This window comes from Vombatus ursinus, unplaced genomic scaffold (assembly GCF_900497805.2).
Source record: "Vombatus ursinus unplaced genomic scaffold, bare-nosed wombat genome assembly UNPS02014791.1, whole genome shotgun sequence".
In the NCBI taxonomy this organism is placed as follows: domain Eukaryota; kingdom Metazoa; phylum Chordata; class Mammalia; order Diprotodontia; family Vombatidae; genus Vombatus; species Vombatus ursinus.
Window position 1 is genome coordinate 52,801,515 of NW_020954569.1, and position 9,448 is coordinate 52,810,962.

The window sequence follows — 9,448 nt, forward strand, 5'->3', positions numbered from 1 at the left end:
CTCTCTCTCTCTCTCTCTCTCTCTCTCTCTCTCTCTCTCTCTCTCTCTTTAGTATTTCTTCACCACTCTAGCCTCCACTGATGTCTTCCTCCTCTGGACTTCTTTTGCATTTAGAGAGGATCATACAAGCTAGAAATTGATTATTTTCTGTTTTGTATATTACAGGCTTTTATTTGCCTCTAAAGTCCTAGAAAATTGGGAATGAATTATCATGCTTCTGTATCTCTATAGCAGATAGTGGAATTAGACATATAGTAGGCAGTCAGTAAATGCTTTCAGAAGGATTCAGATTAAGGAAGCTTTTATTAGGTATTGTATGCAAAATATTGTTTTATGTATTTGTTGTGGGAGAATACAAAGGATTCATAAAATATGATCCCTGCCCTCATGGAACTTTTACTCTAGTGGAATAATATAACATACACATCCAACTATAATGTATTTGTATGTTTGTATGTATACATACATATACATATATACACATGTGTATATACATTGTTATCTCTGAAACATAATCCTGACATGCAGAATTTTTAAAAATCCTGATATTTTTACATTTTACAGATAATAATCGTCTTAGCCTCTAGAAGATGATAATAAAGGTAGTCCCTCAACTAAACTGTTCTTTAGCTTTAGTTTCTCTCTAGCTTCATGGATAGTTGGATCATGAGTCAGAGGACCTAGAATAGAAATATGCATGTATACATGCATGTATATATACATGGATAGATGCTTCTATTTCCACACATATATTTACATACATATATGAAAAAGGACCTGGCATCTACAATGTGTGCGTGTATATACATATATAAACATGTGTGTTTGCATATATACATGTATGTGTGCGTATATGTATATGTGTGTGTCATGTGTGTATGAAAAAGACAGACTCAATCAAAGTACTATGTGAAGTCTGATGAGAAAAAGCCATTACTAACTGGGAAGATCAGGAAAATTGAACTTTAAAGGGTGAGTATCAATTTAATTCTCAGAGAGGCGGAAGAAAAACATTACTGGGATATAAAACAATTTGGGCAAATCCATAGAGGCAAGAAAGTTTATGTGGAAGGCCAATAAGAGTGGGAGTATTTGCCTCTTTTTGTTTGTCTTTCATTTTTGAAGAAGACCAATGACATCATGAGGGTGATGTCTTGACTTGTGCATGAATTAGAATCAGGTGAAACAGCCATCAGCCTCCCTCTCACTTCCAGAGTCATTGAAGTCCAGTGTTAAGACAAGATTAAGATGACTAGCGATGGTCTGGGATGCATGGATGACTTTGGCATCTTTGATGTCTGACCAAACCCTAAGCATTCTACAGCGCCTGCTTCAGCCACCTTCATAGACACTGGAACAGATTGTTCTCATCTGCTCATTTCACCAGGGAAAGTCTTCACATGCTTAAGGTAGATTTTCCCCTAACTCACTGATGGGTTTGAGGTCTGTCAGCTACCCTCAGCCTGGTTCAACATGTCTGGAGAGATGGTTTTATTGAGGTGTGACTGCTGCACATGTTACAGCTTCTTAGAGCTACAGGTGAGAGTTGGTGGCAGGTGGACACCAAGAAGCTACCCTGAAAAGGCTCAGCAAACCCTCACAGCAGAGGTGCTAGTCCTCCCTGGATACCCCCCACACCTGGGGTGGGGGTGTAGGGTATTTGATAGATACAGATGCAGAATAGTCTAGCATAGGTGGATTGTGCAGTTGTGTTCAGATTCAGGGGCCCAGATATCCCTAGAGGACAGTTTGTTTGAACTGCATGAAAGGGCATGTGTTGCTTGATGCATTGCATAACATTCCACTCTCATCCTGACAACAGAGCAAGCTTTGGGAAACTATACTCTGTTCAGAATGCAATAGTCTGCCTCTCCACTTGCCTTGTTTTAGTGGCCTGTGAGGTTAAAGTTGATGGGGACTCGATGGTTTCCACCTCTTGGTGGGCTAATGATTCCTTGACTTTCTTTTCTTGCTGGGAAGAAGTACCAATGTCTAAACTTTTCTGTAATTGCTAGAATTAAAACTGATTGGATTTCAGAGATGGTTTTTAGCTATTTTTTCCCCGAGCTTTACTTTTATGGACAGAGGTAACAGCGGATATTTCCTCTCCATGCCTGACAAAATTTCATTCCTTCCTCAGTGGGGGGTTGCAGCCCACGCTTCCAAAAGGTTGTTGCTGATCCTTCTTCCCCCTAGTTCTTTTCATTCTGCAGGAAATTATTACCTCCTTGACAGAAACTATCATGTTTAGCTTAGTTTAGTTTTTTTTTCCCACTCCTTGAGGGAGAGGGAGAAATGGGCAAGGGGTATGGAAAGCAGGTAAGACATTAAATTAACACCATTGAGGATGAAATGTCTATAGAAAGGACAGCAATAACAAGGAAGTTTCTAAGTCCTGGAACCTTAAAATCCTCCCCTATTTCAGGGAGGTTTGAAAAATATCAGCTTTCTCTTCTGCATGTGAAACCAGCATGGAGGTTCTTATTGGAAAAGGTCTTGAGATACAGGAAAACACAAACCTTTAAGATGCCCAAAGACAAAACAATTGTTAACATAGCTGTGAAATAATAAACTTGGAGTATCTTGCTTAGTACACATAGCAATAGAACCAGAAGAAATAAGTGATGCTTCATTTTTAAAACAATTCAGAAAGAGTTATCAAGTCACTCTGCTATTCCTAGGATTATGTTGAACATTGGGTTGGATCATGAGAGAAATAGAAGACATTGTCTGAGCCCTCCAAAAGCTTGTAGTCTAATTAGAAAATTGTAGTCTAATGTAAGAAATAAATCAATGCAAGAATGTCTTAATAATAATAACAATATTTATATAACACTTACTATGTACCAGGCACTGAGCTAAGCATTTTACATGTACTACATTATTTGATCTTTACAAGAACCATGGGAAGGAGGATGCTATTATTGCCATCCCCTTTGCATAGATGAGGAAACTGAAGCTTACAGATTTGGAGTGACTAATCCAACGTCACACAGCTAGTTAAGTGTTTTAGGTAGGATCTGAATTCAAGTTTTCCTTAATGTAAGACCCATGATCTATTTAATGCACCAGATATAATCCTGACATGTGGAACTTTTAAAAAATCCTGATATTTTTACAATTTTCAGGTAACGATCTTCTTAGCCTCTAGTGGATGTTAATAAAGTTAGTTCCTCAGTCTAAACTTTTTTCTAGCTTTTGTTCCTCTCTAGCTTTATGGATACTTGGATCATGAGTCAGAGAACTTGGGATTGATCCCAGTTCTGATATTTACTTGCGTTTTGATCTCATAAAAACACCTTTACCTCTTTGAACTTCATCTGTAGAGTGATGATTGAATAGATGCCTTCAAAGGTACCTTCCCATTGTAATTCTATGATCCTATGGTTCCCTCAGCAGAGATGCTGCTTATACAACATGACCGCTAAGGCTTTTTTTTTTTAGCTCTCCCTATGACTCCTAATAATCTTGACATCTGGCCCTGTCCTAACTTTCTAATTATTGTCCCTTTCATTTTAGTCGAGTGGTTGTTGTTCAGTCATTCAGTTGCATCCCATTCTTCATGACCCTGTCCATGGGATTTTCTTGGCAAGAATATTGGAGCAATTTGCCATTTCCCTATCCAGTGGTTTAAGCCAAACAGAAGTTAATTGACTTGCCCAGGATCACACAGGTAGTGTCTGAGACCAGATTTGAACTCAAGCCTTCCTGATTTCATTGAACCACCAAGTTTCCTCCTCATTTTAGCAAAACCAGTCTCCTAAATGCACTTTAAATGCCTGCCTATCAATGTGCATTGCATTATTTTCTGTGACTTCCTTTTCTTTCTTCTACATCAGAAAATTACCAGCATCTCAGCTCCAATATCCTCTCCTCCATAAGCTGTAGTTCCTTGTCTTGTTTTGGTGTACTACATGCTACCTTTTACTACAGTTACTTGTGGACTTGTCTTACCACCTACTATTCCTTGCCCCCAATCCCACCTCAGATAAACAAAGTAGAGGGTCAGAGCCTTTGAGGCAAGGTGGGGGGGTCCCATATATACAGCTTTGCAGGGCTTCATATATACAGCAACTGTTCAAGAAATGTTTTTCAAATGAATAAGTGAAAACCTCTATAAAACTATTTTCCATTTGTCACATATAGGAAAGGTACTAAACCCAGCATGTCTTTGGAACCTGTTTTTCTGCCTGTATTGTAGTCTGCGCATCTCAACAAAAAACAATAAAGTTTAAAACAAAAGCATATATAGCATTTGGGAATATAAGCACAACCAAATATTTTAAATTGGATTGCTTCATCACTTATACCAGCTCAGGACCATTTTTTTTCCCATATGAAAGAGAAGAAAAAAAGATAGAGGAGGGGAGGAGTTTTACAATTGCAAAGGTTATTATTTTTATTTAAACAGTAGATGCTTTTAAGGATCTGTAATGATTACCCTTACATATATTTAAGAGTTAGGCTAGCCTGGAGAACTGGAGACTATCTTTTGATGTTGCTGCGGAGTAGCTGTGTGATATTTGTCAAGTCAATTAACCTCTCTGTGTCTGTTTTGTTTTGTTCTGTTTTTTTTTCATTTTCAAGGCAGTTAAAATAATACTTGTTTTTTGTAGCTTTCTACCCAAAGTGAAAGATATGTCTTAAAGGATAAGAGGCAATTATTCAGATGATTCAGGCCAAACTCATTCCTGAGATGAAAAAGTTAAAAAAAAAAAAGGGGGCCTGAGTTGTCAAGATTGGCTGTCAACATCAATCAAATTCACAGAATAAATTGTTCAATTCTCTACCTCATTTTGCTTGTGTTTTGAAGACACCTTTTGGAGTGGCATTAGCTTGCTGAGGCTGATTGGGTATCAAGAATTCATTCAGGCCACTTAGCTTAGAGACTCAAGGATGACTTAATTCTCTGTAGCCCCAGAGGAATCCTAGATAAAGGGTTTCTACCCCCAAGACTTCCTCTCAGTAGTGGTCACACAGGACTAAAAATGGGTTTACACTAATCTAGTTGAGGAGTACCAGCATCATGGTTTAGAAATTATTGGATTTCCAGTCAGAGCATCTTGGTTCAAATGCTATTTCTGCCACTTATTAGCTATGTGACATTGGGAAATATGCACCACCTCTCTAAAGTCTAGTATCTTTATCGATTACATGAGAGCTTTGGACTCAATGAACTATAAGATTATTTTTTCAGCTCTGTCTATAGTCTTCTATGAAAAAAAGTACACATTCACACATATACATATATATGTATATAAATATATATACACATGTATGTGTCACAAGGAAACTGCTACAAGAGACAGATGTGAAAGATAGGAAGATATTATAGAATTTCAGATAAGTGAGTGATCACTTTAGGTGGGTGAGTTGGACTAGATCTGGTAAGCTTTTGTGTAGCCTTTGTGCAAGACCCTGAAAGGTAGATAAAATTTCAATAGGTAGAAATAATAACGGAAACAATCTTGGCAAAAGGAATGGTGTCAGCAAAGACATGAAATTAGGAAAGTATGAAATATGCTCAAAGAACGGTGATGAGTTCGCTTGTAGTATTTGAAGAGGAGAAAGATGAAAATGATTGAAAAAAAAAAAACTTAACCTAGATTGTGGCAGTCCTTGAATGTAAGGAGTCTAAACTATAATTTTTTGAAAATTAGATTTTGATCAACTGTTTTATGCAAGGTAGAATGAAAGGTTTTTGAACAACCAAGTGACATAATTCGAACTGTGCTTTGGGAATATTAATTATATATTTGGGCTACTCTTGGATGGCCTCTCTTCCAGGTATTTTCAAAGATGCTAGAAACGTAAGTCTACTGATCCAGCGCAGAAGTCTTTGAGACCTATCCTCTTGTCCTATCCTTGGCATTATTTGAAGGACTGTCACACTTATTGTGATCTCCTCCTATCTATTGGAATTGTGAGGAATGAAGGTGAAAGCCTAGTGAAACAGGAGAAGCCATGGAAGCCTCAGCCATCACAGAAGTGTCAGGCTACAGCTTTAAATTCTCCATCGCCAGCCTCCAGCTCCAAAGTAGTGTGAGTGAATCAAACACAAGACCTGTTGGACTGGATTGTGTGTTCCTGAAATGCATATGGACTGTAGATCCAAGCTGGTGATCCTTCATTTCCCTTCTTCCCCACCCTCCCTCTGTTGTGAGAGGTGTGAGCCTAATGTCTTCTCCTAGAGGATGGGAGACTTACAGTTATCCATTCCACACCAAGGGGGTAAGGGGCATACCCACAATCTGGAAAATCCACGTAAAATTTTTTGGCCATCCCTTTGTACCAGAGAAGAAGTCTTATTTTTTTTCTTTTTCTTTCATGGGATTTCTGCAGCAATTTGTTTTAAAATTTGGGTTAAGTATTTGGTCATAGACTATATTATACAATACTACACATATATTTCATGCATTTTTGAGCTTCTGAACTTTTTCTGCATAATTTGCTGGTTGTTGTGTGTCATCTGTGGCTTCCACAAAACTCCCACAAAACTCCCATTTAATTTCTTATTCTGGCCCGTGATATATTGAATTCTTGTTGGGGAAAATAGTGATATAGAAGGGATAACTATATTTCTTTCTTCAGAAAGTTTCATTACCATTTTGTGTTTAAATGTTTACCTTTTACACATATTCCTTACATTACAGGACCCCTGCAATCTAGTTCAGGCTATTTTTATTTGGAATTTCATAGTACCTTCCTATCTTTCAATTCTGTCTTTTTTTTTATATTTTTATTTAAAGTTTTGAGTTCTAAGTTTTATTCTTCTTTTCCTTTCTCCCTCCACTTTCCCTGAGATGGTAAGCAATTATATAAGTGCTATACATGTGCAATTATGTAAAACATTTCCACATTAATCATTTTGTAGAAGAAGACTCAAATAAAAGAAAAAAAAGAAAGTGAAAAATAGCATGCTTCATTCTCTATTCAGTCGATATAAGTTCTTTCTCTGGAGAAAGATAGTATGCTTCATCATTAGTCCTTTGGGATTGTCTTGGATCATTGTATTACTGGGAATAACTAAGTCACTCACAGTTTTTCATCGAACAATATTGCTGTTACTCTACACAATGTTCTCCTGGTTCTGTTCACTTCACTATGAATCAGTTCACATAAGTCTTTCCAGGTTTATCTGAAATCATCCTGCTTGTCATTTCTTATAGCACAATAATATTCCATTACAATCATATACCTTGTTTAGTCATTCCCCAATTGATGGGCATCCCTTTGATTTCTAATCCTTAGCCACCACAAAAAGAGGTGTTATAAATATTTTTGTACAAATAGGTCCTCCCTCTTTTTTGGACAGACGTAGCAATGCTACTGTTGTATCAAAAGGTATGCAAAGTTTTATAGCACTTTGGGCATAATTCCAAATTGCTCTCTAAAATGGTTGGATCAGTTCATAACTCCACCAACAATGCCTTAGTATCCCAGTTTTCCCACATCCCTTCCAACATCCAACATTTTCCTTTTCTGTCTTATTAGCCAAACTGATAGGTGTATGATGATACCTCAGAGCTGTTTAAAATTAGCATTTCTCTGAGCAATAATGATTTAGAGGAAGATTTCTTAAACTTTTTTCCACTCACGACCCCTTTTCATGTTTTGGCAGAGTTCCTTGGTGTAGCACGGACTGACAGCATGTGCAGTGCAAAGTGTGCATGCTTTGTGTATAGAACCAAGGCTGCAGTGAAGTTGGTGATACAACACAGGCAGGCACTGCCAGAAATACCTTGGATTCCTTACATGTTTGATTTTTAATTAATTTTTGGTGGCTGCATAATCAGAAAACTTTTATTGCTGCCAAATTTTTCGTGACCCCATATGGGATCACAACCCACAGCTTAAGAAGCACTGATTTAGGGCATTTCTTTTCACATTACTATAGACAGCTTTGATTTCCTTGTCTGAAAACTGCCCGTTCATATACTTCAACCATTTATCAATTGGGGATGACTTATATTTTTATAAATTTGACTCAGTTCTCTATATATTTGGGAAATGGGGCCTTTATCTGAAACACTTGTTACAATTTCTTTCCCAGTTTTATGTTTTCCTTATAATTGTGGTTGCATCAGTTTTGTTTGTGCAAAAACTTTTTAATTTTATATAATCAAAATTGTCTATTTAATATTTTGTAATGCTCTCTAAATCTTATTTGGTCCTAGATTCTTCCCTTATCCATAGATATGACAAATAATCTATTCCATGCTCTCTTAATTTGCTTATGGTATCACCTTTATGTATAAAATCATGTACCCATTTTGACCTTAATTTGGTATATGGTGTCACATGTTGGTCTATACCTAGTTTCTGCCATATTGTTTTCCAGTTTTCCCAGAAGTTTTTGTCAAAAAATGAGTTTTTGTTCCAAAAGTTCCAGTTTGCTGGAGATCCTTCATGAATAGCCATTGATGCGATCATGTATGGAGGGATCAATTCTTCATTCATTTCTTGAAACAGTTCTCTGCACTGCCTGGTAATAAAGTCTCCTGCAAGAGGTGATTTCACAATGCCTTCCTGAAGGACAGATCCATCATGGACTGGAATGGTAATAGTATGAGTGACCCCAGTATCCAAAATTAGCCCTGTGGAATGACTGTTAGCAAACGTTCTAAGAACTGCAGTTTTACAAAGGAAGAATGTAGGGATGTTGTACTGTTCAAAAATCAACTCTGTCAGTTTCTCTCTTTTTGCTGTGGTATTCCGTGCTGCTTCTGACACTAGAACAGGGTGCAAGCTGGCTTCTGATTTGACACGCATCTTGTAAGTGTGATCCAAAATAATTTGGAAGCTGTCTCAATCTTCAATCATTCCATTCTTTAAAGGTAATATTACCTCCATATTCTCCCCTGGAACATGTAATGCATTAGTATCTATGTAGCATGTGGGACCTCCTTGTTTGCCTTTATCCCCATCTATCTCCAGGAATGTGCTCCTACTTTCAAGTACCACACCAGTAGTAGTGGGAAAATCAAACTTTGGGCAGTCCTCAACAGCATAGCCAGCTCTCATTGTATAGGAGCCAATGTCAGAAACAAGCACCCCAACTTCATCTCCTCCATAGACGCTGCCGCTCATGGCTGCTGCTATTGCCACCATGCTGAAGCGGCCCCTGGCCCCAGCCTGCCCGGCCCCAGTGCCTCCTGGTCACAAAGTCATTATTTTCCACTTGATAAATTCTAATTTTTGAGGAATTATTTTCTTCAGTGAGTTTTTTTTAACTTCTTTTTCTTCCATTTGGCCAATTCTAATTTTTAGGGAGTTAGCTTTTCTCAGTAAACTTTTTGTATCTTTTCCTATGCCATTGACTCTTTTTTCATTATTCTCTTGCATTACTCTCATTTGTTTTCCCAATTTTTTTTTCTACTTCTCTAATTTAATTTTTAAAATATTTTTTTGAGCTCTTCCAGGAATGCTTTTTTAGCCTAAGACCAAA

General features: G+C 37.4%; 1 pseudogene; it reads right to left on the reverse strand.

Moving 5' to 3' along the window:
• Nucleotides 1-9,090, reverse strand: part of LOC114047873 — a 15,740-nt pseudogene extending 6,650 nt beyond the window's left edge.
• Between the last annotated feature and the right edge of the window lie 358 nt (nucleotides 9,091-9,448).